We start from the raw sequence: 15,947 nt of genomic DNA on the forward strand, positions 1-15,947 counted from the left end.
AACGAAAAGGTCTAGCATGATACTCTCAGCATGTTATCTATGGTTGGGGTTGTTTTTGTCTTGAAAGTCAGATGCTTTATTCCGAGTAATGCAGGAATTTCTTTTGAAATTCTTTATTTAATGTTTGTTCAGCCTCACTTTGATTACTGTGTAGAGTTTTGAGCTCCACAATACAAAAAGTATGCTAAGGCACTTGAATGCATCCAGAGGAGGGCAACAAGCTGCTGAAAGGCCTGGCAGGTATGTCCAGGTGGGCATGTTTGAAGCTGGTTTCGTGAATAGAAGGCTGAGGGGTGACCTCATTGCTTTCTACAACTTCCTCAGGAGTAGAAGTGGAGAGGGAGGTGCTGGTCTCTTCCCTTTGGTATCCCGTGATAGGACACATGGGAATGGTTCCAAACTATGCCAGAGGATGTTTAAAGATTAGAAAACATTTCTTTAATGAGAAGGTGGCCAAACACTGAAACAGGCTTCCTAAAGAGGTGTTCAATGCCCCTAGCCCGTCAATGCTTAAGAGGCATTTGGACAATGCCACTAACAACATGCTTTAACTTTTGATCAGTCCTGTAGTTGTCAGGATTGTAGGTCCGTTTTTTAATTTTGTCACTTATCCACCAAGCCTAAATCACTCACAGGAGCAGATTCTACAATTAAAACTTCTTCAATATGCGAAGAGTGGCAAAAAATATGAATAATGTATGTGTAACAGAACTACATTAGGTTAGTCTTTGGCCTATGTGTTTCCTGAATTCAATTGATCTTCAGTAAGGCTTCATTGCATTCCTCCCACAATATCTAAATGTAGTCGCCTGTGACACAGAATGAGCTCACTCCCCCAGAAGCAGAAAATAAAGGAAGGAATTAATCCACTACTGTGTTATTAAACAGTTGGAGTTGCTATAAACACAAGACACTTGTTTAAAATCACAAAATGAAAATGCAAAAAGCCTGACAGTGTCACTGCCTTGTAGTGTAATCATTCCACTGCATGCTTTTACACTTCTTCTCCTGACACCCAGCCTACTAGGAGTTAAGTACCTCTATGAGAACACCAACCCTCATTAATTTCTACAGTCTCTGCCTTCATAGCTGTACAAAAACTTGAAATTACTACAGGAGTATAGTTTAAGAGGTGAAAGTCAGAATCCATATTACTGTAAACAGTAACAAGATTTTTAGAATGATCTTGTGACTCGAGGATTCAGCTTTTTCAAATGCTTAGGATTTGCAATGTTACAACAAAAAGCATTTCTTTTTCTTCCCAGACACAAGCTTAATTTCTCTCTCCTGCAGCTACTAGATATCAAGAAGCTCCACCCTTTCCTACTTAAGTGCATCATCAGCTTTCCAGCCACACTTTACCTCACACGCTGGATTATATAACTCAGCTTGCTCTCTGCATATTTCTTTTAGGGCATTACTACCCCCGAATGGACAAGAAAGACAGTATGTGAAGACAGGGAGGCCAGAATCCTTCTGTGATTCATGTTTACTCAAGGTAATTATAACTTTGCTGTTTGAAGAAGCTGGAGCACAGTGTTTATCGTCATTATTGAGAGAAGCACATAGGTTCAGATCTATTGAAAATGCTGGAAGACTACAGCCATTTCTGAAAAATTAAAGTTGTAGTTATTTCAAAGATGAAGAATGAACATCTCAATCTCTGCTTAAGGTGTGAGTTGCAGAAAATGGTACTGTCTCCTTAATATTTTTTTAACAGCATAAGCACACCAGATCGTGCCACAATTCACCCCTGTAACAATGTTTAAATATACACCTCGAGGATAATTCGTCCGGCTCATTCCAGACACTTGCCTGAAGTTGCCTCTTTTTCTCCAAGGATTACATGCCTAATTGAAATAGCAGCAAAAGTTACATGAGAAAAATACGACCAAAGGACTCAGTCTTAAGTACAGTACTGCGCCCAATTAAGCAAGGAGAAGAGGGAGAGGGAGAGGGAGAGGAGAAAGGTTATCATATTTACTTCCTGGTTAGCAGCACATAGGAAATACATCAAAAACTCATTGATGGGGATAGTTGCTATGGATCAACAACTAGAACAACAGAAGTTAATGCTAATGAAAATGAGCAGCAGTTCAACAGTTCAATACCTAAACATTAATGTTAGAAATACTGTTTTGAAAGAACTTGTTCATTCTCTTTTCATTCTCTTTCATTCTCTGTTCATTCCCTTCTTAGATGATCACCATCACTTCATCACATTAGCAGAAAAGTGGATGGTAATATTCCTCAAGAGATCAGTTGTATTCTTGTTGAAAAATACTTAAAATAGCAGAACAGAGTTCAACATTAAGAATTATGTGTGCCAAAAGCTAACTTTTAGCACTACATGATTATTATTCTTCACTAGGCTTAGAAGAGAAAATTTCCATTGTCAAATGTTTGTAATGTCAACCGTTATCACTTTTGGAGGTGAAAATTAGTCAGCTATGAGGAACATAAACTGAACACATAACATGTTCTTTTCTACCTAAAATAAGAATAATTACTCTCCTGTTGCTGCAATATCCCAAAGTCAACGAAAGAGAATAGGTGCTGAAATTGAGACAAACAGGATAAATGGAAGGCATCCATCAGCAGCGATCTTCTCATTTTAAGTTCTAGCTTCTACCAGAAGTTGAATTCCTCACAAGAAATTCAGTTCTAGTCATATTCTCAGGCTCTGTCCTGAACAGGTTCAAAAGATTGTTTTGCATTAAAATACCTGCAGATAATCTCATAACTGACTTTTCAGAATTTAATCAGGAAGAATATAGCCATATACTTACTGTTTTGCCTTGATAACCGTTAACTTTTTCATTAGATAATATTTTGGTTTTTATACCTATTGCACCTACAAAACTCCCTATAATCAGCTTAGCTCTCCTTGCTCTCAAAACTGAAATGTATGCTAAACCTATTTCAGATATAATAATTTGCTAGATTTATAGTAAGTATGTTCTAAATTGATCTAATTAGAGTGTCTTGAGAATAAGGGTTGCAAGACCTATTCTGATTAAAGCACCAATTTTAGTAATTTATGTGGGTTTTTTCTCAAACAAACTCCTTTGGGTCTGAAGGTGTTTACTTTTTTGCCACAGCTCTATAACTTGGATGGGGAGAAGGTACAGTATCACTTAGTTATCCTTATATTTGTGTTTAGAAATTATTAAAACCATCACATTTTTTGATATTCTAAGTAATCTTAGTAAGTGTAGAAAATATCATAAATTTCACAGCAATATCAGATAGTCTTTTATTTACTCTTATTTTTAAGAAAGACATCCCCAAATTACATGAGAGCTGTTAAAAATCAGTACTTTTTCTAGTTTTGAAAACACAATAGATTTTTGTTGTTATTTTAAAGTGGCAGCTAAACAGATGTCATGATATGTGCCCATGGCATGGCCGAGAGGAGCTGTTTGGCAGGGAGTGGATTGGGAAAGAGTAATGATACTAAATGTGGTAGCACTCTGAAGTAGATTAACATTCCAGGACTACTGTGGTGCCTCACTTTGTCAAGGAGTTAACTCTGCAAGGTGCTGAGTGGTTTGGGGCCTGATTCAGCAAAATATCATAACATCAAATATGCCCTTAAATACATCTACACAAAATGCCATAGTGTAATATTATACACACCTTTAAACAGCTTAATTTCCAGGAGCTGTCTACAAAAATCATATTGTTGCACATAACATCAGTACAGAAAAGAACCAGACTATAAGCTTGTGACACCTGCCCCAATACTCAGAAATATAGTCTTCAAGACAAATTAGGCTGAATTGTTTGCCACACTGCCACTAATAATTCAATGAGAACAAGTATTTCTACACTATACTCCAGTTTCCACTATAAGCAACACATGTGATAATATCCCTCATTAGGCAAACTAGTTAGGGGGGGAAATAAACGAAACAAAATAAAAGAAACAACAACAAGAAAAACTTTCAAGTGTGCAAACCAAGACTTTGCCTCATTTAGATCCTTAGATGCCACAACCACACTCATATTCCAGCATAAGGATGCCTCTAGATATGTTAACTCTGCCCCTGTGCACTTCAGTATCACTGATGATTGAAATTCAGTGAACTGCATCATCACCCAGCCAACAAAGAATGAAGACACCAATGCAGGCAGCCTGAATGCTGACTCTATAAAGTCTTGATAATATACACAAGTTCAAAAAAAGCAAAATAGTTGGTGCTTTCTGTGTGAACAGCTGCATAACAAGACTTTTTCTGATTGTAAATGGCTTAGTATTTATTTGAACAGAGGCTATTTCTTTATTCAAAAATCAAAATCCTTAGTAACCATTGCTGACATTTCATCTGCCCCTATATAAGAGCATGTTGCATAAATTTGAGTATATACATTCACTTACAAATGGAGAGACAGAAGATTAAATCAAAGATTTCAGACAGAGCCCGGCTAGTAAGTCAGGTATTTATAATGAGGGAACTTAAGCTTATGTTTTTTAGAAGAATAGGCAGAACTGGAAGACAATGCTAATGTTTCTCTTCCTTTTTCTTCTGTCATAAGCAAACAAATAAAATCCCTTAATTCTTCCCCATGTATTTTACTAAAGAATTGATGAAATGGATCAAACCAAATACTGAGAAAATCTGTTTTACAAAATAAAATACCTTGACCAAGGAGGATGCAAGCAAGAGGCCACAGTATGAAACAATAGTAACAAGATCCTGGGGAAAATACACTCTTAAATCTTACCAAAAGATGTTCAGGGTTTTCTCCTTTTGTTGAAAATTGATTTAGTTCTTCATAGAAAGCATAAACAGGAATGAAACTTCTCTAATGATTTTTACATTTACCTTTTCCCAGTTCTTCAGAAAGTACCACTCTAAGTCTAAAATAAAGGACTTTTGAGATCATAACCTGAGCAGTTATTTTTGTTGGCTGAAGAGATAATACACCAAGCACTTACTCAAGAATTTGCTCTTGGAAAATCTAAAGCATAGTACCTGAGTCTAACAGGAGTAAAACTGCAGAGCATTAGACATATTGCCACATTCACAGTCAGTACCAAAGTCACAGTGACAGGCATTCACTACTACAGTATCGTCAATACAACCCTTCAAAATTATCTTTCCATCCACTCAACCAGCTAGTGCTGAGAAAGAGCAAAGACAAGGAACAGATTTTGACTGATTTTGGCACTGGGGCTCTGTTTGGCTATCCTCATGGTATACCTTTGCTTAATTCCAGAGGTATAATTTCGGGTAATATGGACAGCTTGGGTTTCACAAAGCCAGCAAAACTTGTCAAGCGGCCTTAGTCAAAATGGCTCCCACAAAGCACAATTCTCCACAGTGCTAGCAGTACCAAATTATCTCATCTGACGCCAACCAAGGTATAGCTATGAGTTCCAGACACACCTTGGAACCTGACCACTGGTGGGTTATATATCCTCAAAATAACCCTCAGGAGTGTCTCTTCTTTGTGTTCTATTACATTAACTTCTATACACTGTAGTTTCAGCAAGGGAGTATTTAAAAGTAACAACACAAAATAGCATTTGAACATTTCTTCATATGATCTCTGAAGGATGGAGTTTACACAAAATATTAGAGAGATATTTCTACCAAGGTCATTCAAGAAGTATTTTGTTTCAAGTATAAAAAAGGTGTGGTGAGACAATGACAGTACAGCTCAAATAATGCAGAGCATGACCATTTTTATTTTGTTAGATCAACACAAGTAGTGATTTCTAATATCAAACTGCTCAGCAAATACTATACAGGTTCCATTACTGTTGTTTACACTCAGTCAATATTAAAAAAAAAAAAAAAAAAGGAAAACAAACAGGTCCACATATTACAGGTCCACATGAGGGTAAGTATGATAATACAAAGATATCTTACAGAAGTTTCTGAAACAGATTTTTAAAAGAGCTCATGTGAGCTCTACTCACCTTCCAACATCAACAGTAGCAGAGCTCAAAGCAGCCAAAAGAGGCATATGTTTTTCAGAATCATATTCCATACATTTATGTTTCTTCTAGAGTATAGTTTATAAGAAACTGTACTAATAAATAACTGCTTGGAGCTGAGTTTGACTCCAGTGAAAAAAAGTGATCTGAATACTGTGGACATACAGTATAGGTAAGAAATTTGGGTTTATTTATTTTCACTTAAGAAATACAATATGTTTTAGAAAGCTGAAGTACATCTCTACAAGTTTTTAAAAACACAATATTGCAGAGAAGAAAAACCTCTTGGGTGACCCACACCCTGGTGCATCAGTAGTGAACACAGCTATTCCTACTTAGCAATGAGCTTGCAAGCACCAGCTTGGAAACAAGATGGCACACCCACTTTAAGCAGAACTGAGGCACTAATTGGGACAAAATATCACTTTGCTTGAAGAAAAATCATAGGTTATAGTTGCATTACTCTTTTGAATCACCAGTCAGACCCACCCTAATGAAAAGGATGAGTCTTAGACCCTGATTGATTTCTGAGTGCCATGCTGAAAAGAAAGTACAGGAGCACAGTCCACCCACAGCACACTTAAAGTAATTCAGAACTGACAGGCAATAAAAGAAATATTGTTCCTCTTTTCATTTAGAAGAAAAAGAATAGCTGCATGCAATTTTATTTCTGAATTTGATAAGTGAAAAATGACTCATTTTATTAGACAAAGAGCATTTTAAATGTTAAAAAAGCTTGCTACTATAATTTGCATATTTTGAAAAGGAAACTGGTTCATCACAGAACATTTAAGTATGATATTATAAAATACGTGAAAGTTTCAGTGTTGTGTTATGTTATTGGTCATTAAAAGTACAGAATAAAAAATATTATGGAGTTGTTCCTATACGATTTGGCATTTTTTGACATGGCATGATTGGAAGACCAAAATCAAATACCTCTGCAGACACACGGTAATAAAGCAAAAAGGAATGGACTAAAAGGTGTGGGAAACTGCAGCGGGTCTGTGGAATCCTTGACAGAAAATATGAGAGTAGAGATCAGCCTTGAGATATTAAGATTTACCCTTGAGGAGGATGGGAGTAAAGGAGTATCCGGAGAGAGGAGAGATGTACCCGTGAGAGAGAAGGGGATAGAAGAATAACATGGATGATAGCAAGTTTTAACCAATGAGATGTTAGTGCTGTAACTTGTAACCAATAGTGAAAAGACACATGAACTGGCAGAATTGTATAAAAATGCACTTGTAGCAATAAATGGCATCTATTACTTTCATCTTGAAAGAATTTAGTCCATGTCGCTTGTCCGTCTCAACCGCGACAAAAAGGAAGAACCCGTTTTGAATTATATACCTCTTCCTTCAATTTATTATACAAATAGATGGGCCCACCAAAACCGCAACCATGAATCAGTTTATCATCCGAGTGACTCACAAAGAGTCTAAACACATGACTTAGTAGTTCTGAGCCCCAAATCAGGCAGGTAATGAAGATCTTACAGGCTGAGAGTTTGTCCTCAAACACACATATCATTATCTTTCTCACATGCTCACGTGCTTTTAAGTAAGGTATGTCACTATAACTGTATAACTACATTTCCTCCCTCTATCCTTTTCCCATCTGTGCCATCAAAAAAGAGTGGGTGGTATGAAGGCAAGATATGGTTACACATCCAAGCAGGAAACAGTTCAGTGAGACTGCCTGGAGAGATGTTAACATGCGGGTAAATTCAAATCTCAAGATAGGTTAAAAAATCATAGCAACACAATTAGAAACTCACCATAAAACTACCACTTTGCTATGTATAGTCAAAGCATAAATATCCTCTATGCTGGCAGTTGTTTAATTTAAAATGTATACTGGGGAAAAACAAACAAACAAACAAACACAGAAAACAAAGAAAAAATTTAGGAGTCAGAACAGATGACTGAGTATTTAAATCACGGGGCTGGAATTCAGGGCACACAGTTCAACCACATCCACTGCAGATTTTTTGTGTAATTTTAAAACCGTTTAATTTAATCTCTTCATAAATCTCTCTTGTCTACAGTTTGTTCAGGCTATGAACAATTTGGAGAAAGAAGTAGGGTTTTTTATATGTGTGAATGCTGCACCTAGCCCACAGGGCCTTGCAATAGCCACTTACACCTGAAAAATGAATAATGGGGTTTTATGACTTTTGTGCTTCACCCGTCACTCACGACTGAGAAGAGCCCCAAGTGAATATCTGCAAAGCACCAATTATTTAAGTAGTATAGCGAGTAATTCTTGTTTTTAATTCCAGTTCAGTAGATGATAACAATTTGCCTTGAGCCATCCTGCAACGATTGGAGATGATCAGTAGATAATGAAAGATCCTATTTACACAGCTAAAACATTTTAATTCTGAGGAAGTTATCACTACCTTGAGTTCTGAAGCAGTGGAGGAGACTTTTACTTTTTGTTATAGGCCAGAGAACCACCTTGCAATGTTAGAGATTCAACTTTGCCTCAGAGCAGCCCAGGAAGAAAATTGTGCGTTGAGTTACATAGAGAAGAGATCTGAGTGGAGATTTCCCACTACTCATTGTGACTCTAGCTATCAAGGCTCCCTTTTTTGTCTTTCACATCAGTAAGCTCTGACTTGGGGAAAGAGTCTGAAAGCCTGGAGGAAAAGGAAAAAAAAAAGGCACTGCAGACCAAAGGTTACAAAAACCCTCCAAGTTGGTCTGGAAATACATAGCCATCTTTTATGCAACCTTTCCCTGGGTATTTCAATGTTGTCAAGGACAGGTCTAGGCACAGATAAAGTCAGAAGCTGCCTAAGGCAGGACACTGCAGAAAGCAGCAAGAGAGCCATGGCTACCCTGTCTTGTTAGTCTGTGCCAGTTCAGTTCCCCAATGTGCCCGGCTTGCTATTACAGTTCTTGTCAAGCAGAGGCAGAAGACCTTTCTTTTGGGGGGAAAAAAAAAAAAAAAAAAAAAAAAAAAAGGTATGTATTTCCACTTTTCCTTTGTCGTTCTTCACCTTGACAGTAGATTTACATAAACTGAAAAAGTGGAAAGACAAAATATGTGCTATTCACATATTCACAGTTAAATATCCAAAATCTTAGATGTTAGCAGATCAAATTTTGCACATCAAAAATGGAGTTCCAAACTAATATCAGCACCTATCAGTTAGGAAGATGTTAAAATATAGGCTTGATAATTAAAAAAAAAAATGTATATTTATGTATATATGTCCAAGATACAGGCCATACTTTTTTTTTTTTTTTTTTTAATGGTCAAGATGCTTTTAAATATCTAAGTTCTGTGGAAACTTCTCCATCAAATGGTATCTAATTTTGGATTAAACCTACCTTTATTAAATCAAGTCCTGTTAAGCATAAATTGTTCTCTATTGACCCAGTTATCTAACGTGTGTGTGTACTTACCTGCCCACACGTACTCTGACAAATGCTATAATTATCCCAATGAATCACAAATAGAATTTTCATTTTACCTTGCAAGTACCAGAAAGCAGTGGCTAGAGCATGACTTGATTACATAAATGCTACCTTATTTCCAGGAATGACGACAGAGATGGTAAAAAGTGTTGCTTAATATAGGTCTAAATGAGCCACTCTGTTCAGCAGATAGAGATAAAACAAAAATCAGGAAAACATTGTGAAAGTAAATAACAAAAGAGGAAAGACTTGAAAAAAATCACCATAAATAGATATAAAAGCTGGAAGACAAAAAAAACACCAATATGCTGAAATTAAAAAGCCTTCTTAGAAAGGTCTTTAAAGTGGAAAGCCAGGAAACTTATTACATAGTGTAATACTAAAAAGGCAGGAAACACACAGCTGTGATTCTTCTCCTCTAGTTTCCTAAAGTATGTAAAGCCACTCGTTTCCCCACTGACTATATATATGAAGCCACTACAAAGCCCCAGGACCTTATTTCTGCGTGTTCACTCTAATTTGCACTCAGCGGGTTACCTCCAGATCCCTTTTCAGAAGGGCACTTATTTCAAATGTCCTGTGATGGGAAGATACAACCTTTTGTTTCTTACAGGTATGTAATGCCATTGCAAAGTCCAGCTATGTTCTGGCTTCCCACGGTGAGAGGGATGTGAGAACATTTGCAAAGCTATTAAGAGAGCTAGATGAGAGTATCCTTGAGTTCTGTACAGTAGGACCAAGAAGATAGCACTGGCTTTGGTTTGCTTCAGTTTACTTTGGCATTTTTCTTTTTAAAAACAGTTAGAAAATACTACCAATATTTGCTTAGGAATTGATCAGTGAACTTTCAACTACTGTAACTACATCTCCACAGGGTGGCATCATGATTTATGAAGGCATCTCTATTTAGGAAAACATTTAAGCAAATATTTATTGAGTTTTCTTGGGACGTAAATATGTGCATTCCGAAACAGCTACTGAAAACAACGATAACTTTCAATCTACCTGAGGGTTATTAGGTTTTAATCAAAAATCAGTTTTTTTAATTTAAATTCACATCTTCTAATTAGAGAGTTTAAAAATTAATTTAAAATTCAGGTTCTGATGCATGGGACTGAAACGGATGTTCCATTTCTCTCTTTATAAATGTTTCTTCTCTCTTTTTAAGTGTTTATTCTCTCTTTTAAAATCTTGATTTAAAGTTATTAGGAGGTGGGAGGGATTTGATTTTGTTTGGGGTTTTAATTTCCTTATACCTTTAGAGGAAGAAAGTACTATTTTTCCTCAAACAGATCTTAGTCTGATCTTGATAAGAACAGTTTCTAAAATTTAAAAAGACTGGAGCAGCACCTAACACAGCTTTGTCAAGAACGAAGCTTGTTAAACCCATCTAAATGCCTTTATGGCAGTGTTATACAGCTTGACCTCTGGCACTGTTTCATGTGACACTTTCAAAACAAACTCAAGTGAATAGTTCTAGCCGAAATTGCTACTAGGTGGGTACAAAAGACAGAAAAAAAAAAATATGTACAGAATATCAGTGGTCCACAATAAAACTGTGATGAAGGTTGTAATAGGTTACAGTGGTCTCCCCAGGATCTGGTACTATTCAGCACTATCAGCAGACTATGGTTAAGGTAACAAACTTATGAGATGGTAATAAGATATGAAGCTGGAGGAGACTGGAAATACACTGAGCAAAGATTATAATGATTGTAACTCCAAACAAATCAGAAAAATTACCTAAAAAAAAAAAATAATTAAAGATACACACTCATGGGAATAATGCAACTTGCACAAATACTGACCTGAAATTTAGTCCGTGGTGAACAGTGACCTGAAAACAGTCAATATATCTCTGTAAAAAACCTGCAAAACATGATGTAGAATGCATAAACTGGAGTGTAACAAACAAGTGATGCAACTCCTTCATTCTATACTGTTAAGTCTTCACTTGAAAGATCTTACACAGTTTGGGGATCCCCAGTTCAGGAAGGGTACAATCAACTGCAAACAATCCAGAGAACAATCAGAGAACTCAGAAACCGATTTTATGAGAAAAGCCTACTAGGAAGGCTGACAAGAAATATGATAATTGTCCTCAAATGCACAAATGGATATTACGAAGAGAAAAGAAATTATGTAGAAGCCATGGTGTGAAATTGCAGCACGACATAACTAAGTTAACCATTTAGGAAAACTTTGTAGTGATAAAGAAGGTGGAACACCAAAACATATCGCCTGAGGATTTGTCTTCCATCACTGGAGACCTTTAAGGATACAATAAACAAACACCTACCAAAATGTTTCTTTATTTATATATGCTTGTTTCATCATGACAGGAGATTACCTAGGTCATCTCCAAAAGGGCCACCAGATCTTATTTTTGTTGTTTTCTTTAATTCTAAAATTTGCTTTTAAATGGGAGGAAAGGGAAGAACATGAAAGAGGAAGCATGTAACAGAATTATTTAAATTATTTATATAAACACACCAATTTTTAACATTCATGTAAATATGAAAGTTTTTTTAAAAATATTGAAAAGCATTTACTTGTTCATTTATACTACTGAAAAATTTTGCATCCTTGTCAGACTAGTTATGATTTTATTTTGTGCCTCAAGAAATGTGATTTCCCCTTCCCCCCACCATAGAATAGACAGGACAAGCTTATATCTTAGTTTCATAAGAGGTAGCCTTGTCCTTCAGTAATAACCATCTCCTGCATCTTAGAAGCAACTCAGCACCTTCACTTCCTTTCTTTGTTATTGGACCAAACCTCATTTTGTTACAAATATATTCTACCTACCATAATCATAAACATGGATTTATATATTAAGAAGCTCTAGATAATTCATGCTTTGGAGAGTTCTTGAAAATAATAGTAGAAATATTCCCTGTTTTCATATAGAGCAGATGTTCTCCATGTTTGACCAATAATATCAAATGACCAATTCAACTCAGCAGAGGAAACACATGAAGCAGATCAATTTCTCATCTTTTTCCTCAAGATACTACAAAATATATAAAGCACAAATGGTTCTCAGTCTGAATTCTCAAATATACCACATCTAAAAGATAATTAAGACACCAAACCTAAGCTTTGCTAACAAAAATTTACATCTACAAAGCCATTCAAGGGAATGTGTTCATTCTAACACGCACAAAGCTTTGCTACTTTGTCATGCTTTTGAAAACTATGTCGTAACACCATCTTGCTCTGCAGAGGTATGTTTTCCACAATGAAAACAACATTATGACCAGATAATATCTACATGCCTCACTAACCTTTAGAAATACTAATAAATTACAGCCACAGTACTTAAATACATACATTTATTTCTAAGGATGTTAACTACCATTATGGAAAGGGTTATTGCTAGGAACATAGCAGTCACATTTTCATTAGTTAAGTGCAAACCACTTTTTCCTGCAGAATATCCTTTGGACACAGTATTAACAACACTGTCTCTAACAAGTGCTAAGCCTATGTGGCAAAATGGATTATATTTGAAAAGGTAACAGCGTTCTATAGAATTCATTCTAAATAAAGAAGTATTTTACATATTTCTTACATGTATTTTAGCTGTGATAACTTACCAGAGCAGGACATCCCCTCCGGTCAGTACACGCAGGGACAGAGTGCAATCATTGTCATTGTATTGGACACTGAGAGGGGAACTTGAAAAAAAAAAAAAAAAAAAAAACCACCACATGACTTTTGAAAAAAACCTTCTTCAACCTCTTTCAGTGTGGCACCTTTGGTTTATACAGTTTAGAAGTCAAAAATTCTTTGCTCCTAAATTAATCATTGTATATGCTATTTCAGATGTAATCTAGGACCGTACTACCCATGAATGTGGGGTAAATAAAATAGGCAAACTGGTATGAGCAACTCCATATTATCGCAGTACTTTATTCTATATCAAGACAATCACTTAGGCCTTAATTGTACTACAAACTTGTCAAAGTCTTTACCCACTAACAATGAAGTGCCTTAAAATCAATTAAGCATTTCCATATCCAGACCAGACTCAAACAAGAAAGGACATTATAATACATTTTCCAAAGTAGACTATATCTGCATATTCTAAGGTATTTCCACAAATAGATAAAATCCCATTCCTTTCCTAACTTTGCCTAAAGTGTCTCCTGAGAACTAATAAGATTCTACACTGCAGTTCTTCCCAGTCTACTCTACAATTATGTATTCTTCAATTTTAGTAAGGTCATGTTTCTTTAAGGAAAAGAGTTTTTATTGCATGAGAGAGAAAAATCAAACATTTGCTAAATGCAAAATAGACCTAAAACCCAACAGTCTCTTGTATTTTGTGAACAAGAGGAAAAAAACCTTTTTGGTTGCTTAGAAGTATTTATCCACAAACTATGACAGAAAAGATCAGCTAAATGATTAATAAAATGTACTTTAATCAGATTTCTATTCCACAGTGAGAACAATACATATAAAAATAAAACTCTGAAACACTGATGTTAATTATGTTTAAAATACATCCAAATGTTCCAGTTTTATTTCAAAGTCTAACGAGTTTTTCTTTAGTCAAAACCAACAAAACATTTTGTCATCACCTGAAGTTAATTAATGGTTTCATGTTGACCTCAGTGAGCACAGATGTTTTCCAAGGTGCATTCTGTTAAAAGCTCTTGATAGTATAAATGCTTCAGATTAACTAGGTCTGTCTTCCTCCTCCCTGCATTTCTCATGCCCTGCACTAATTAAAACTGGGAATGATTACTAGTAATTTAATGAAAAAGGCAATAATCTTCACCCTTACTGAAATTGTTTTGACTTGGTACAACACTTATATTTTGCAAGCCAATCTGTAAACTAAACAATAAAGAGCACTAGATGTAAAGGAGGTTAAAATGTGAAATCCAAAGTGAAGACAATCAGTGAAGGTGCAATTATTCACGGGAATACAGAGTGGCTGTGGGAAGTCGAGATGAACTTATTAATTAGACAATGCTATTAATTTAACAGCTCAGAAAAAACAATGTTTTGCTGAATAAATATATTACTTTATTGCTAATATGTAAGCAAGCATTTGAACAGGCAGAGAGCATCATGTCCTTCCTGGCATTCAGAAACATGTTATGAAATATTCCTGTTTGCATGCAATCCCAGCAACAGCCCCCATCCTAAATTTAGACTCTTGTATATGGACACGTACAGCCACCTATTTTGAATGTGCTTCAATGAGTTTAAGTTGATGGACTTTTAGAGCAAACTAAAAAGTACACAAGACTCTCCAGCAGTCAATAGCCTCACAGCCCTGGCATTACCTGGAGAATTGGGTCTCCCACCACATGCAGTCACAAGTGGTGGTGATGTATGATGCACAACAGCCTCAGCAAAAGTAGCTGAGGTCCACTTTAGTGATAACAGAACAATCAGAATCTCAGTATAGTTAGCCAAAGCCATCACATTTGATATGCTTTTGTAACCCTCCAAATTTCCAGTCCCTAAAATCACTGTTGCTGTCCCAGAGCAACTGTAATTCACTGGTACCAAGCACTCATTATTGTGGAGATGCAGAAATGGTTCTGCAGCTGCACTTCATGATAACCTGGAAAAGGACTTATATAACCTTGTAGTGCTCCTACCAAGGCCACTGACAGCTGTAACCTCACACCTCTGTCTCTGATCATCTTCTCCACCTTTCTGCCAATTACTGGTCCTGAGGCACAATTTATGGAGTGAAAGAAGCACATTTCTTCTAATACAACATTTAGCACCTTGCTTAAGATTACTTTTACCAGTAGCATTGACTCACTACTAGTCTTTACCCAGAAGCAGCTGAGGTATAAATATGTTTTGCGTTTTTTTGACTTTGCAATGATAGCAACAGCTTCAAGCAGGAAGATGGTAACCATCCATCAGTGAGGACTTCTGCAGTTGTTTCCTAAGGGATTGCAAGCAGAATCCTAACTGAACTTCCAGGCTATATCCAGCCTACTAAATTAAAACTGACAGGAACATGACAATCCTTGAAGCCAGCTGACAAGGATCAGTCTGCGTTTATGCTGGTAAAAATCTTTTAGCCTCTGACCCAAACTGGCTAAATGCTAACAGCTATTGGGACTGGGCCCTGACTCCTTTTAAACTCTGTTTATGCCCAAGTACTGTCTCAGAGTGATGCATTCCAGTGCCTAGCAACGTTTCTAGGGAATAAATTTTAAGTACACGTGCCAATACAGACCCCTTTTTAATATTGTCAAAATCCATCTTAAGGATGCATGGTTTGCTGTTCAGAGTGTGCTAAGTGGGAAGTGACATTGTATTTTCCTCACACCATTAATATGTCCAGGTGCAAGAGATTTCTGCCAGTTCTTTATGTAATAATTTATCATAACATTGTATGTCTTTGAATAGGAAATTTGAATGTATCATAAGATCATGTCTTTTTGGCCATCCACATTCTTAAACTTGTAAGAGCAAACATTGGGAATATTATATCAAATTTTCATTCAACATCCTAAAATGGCAAATCTTAGTTTGCTTACTCTTAAGACTGATACTTCAAATGTCAGTCTTTTCTCACATTTCTTTTTTAC

The sequence above is a fragment of the Nesoenas mayeri genome, assembly GCF_963082525.1.
Source record: "Nesoenas mayeri genome assembly, chromosome: 2".
NCBI classification, from domain to species: domain Eukaryota; kingdom Metazoa; phylum Chordata; class Aves; order Columbiformes; family Columbidae; genus Nesoenas; species Nesoenas mayeri.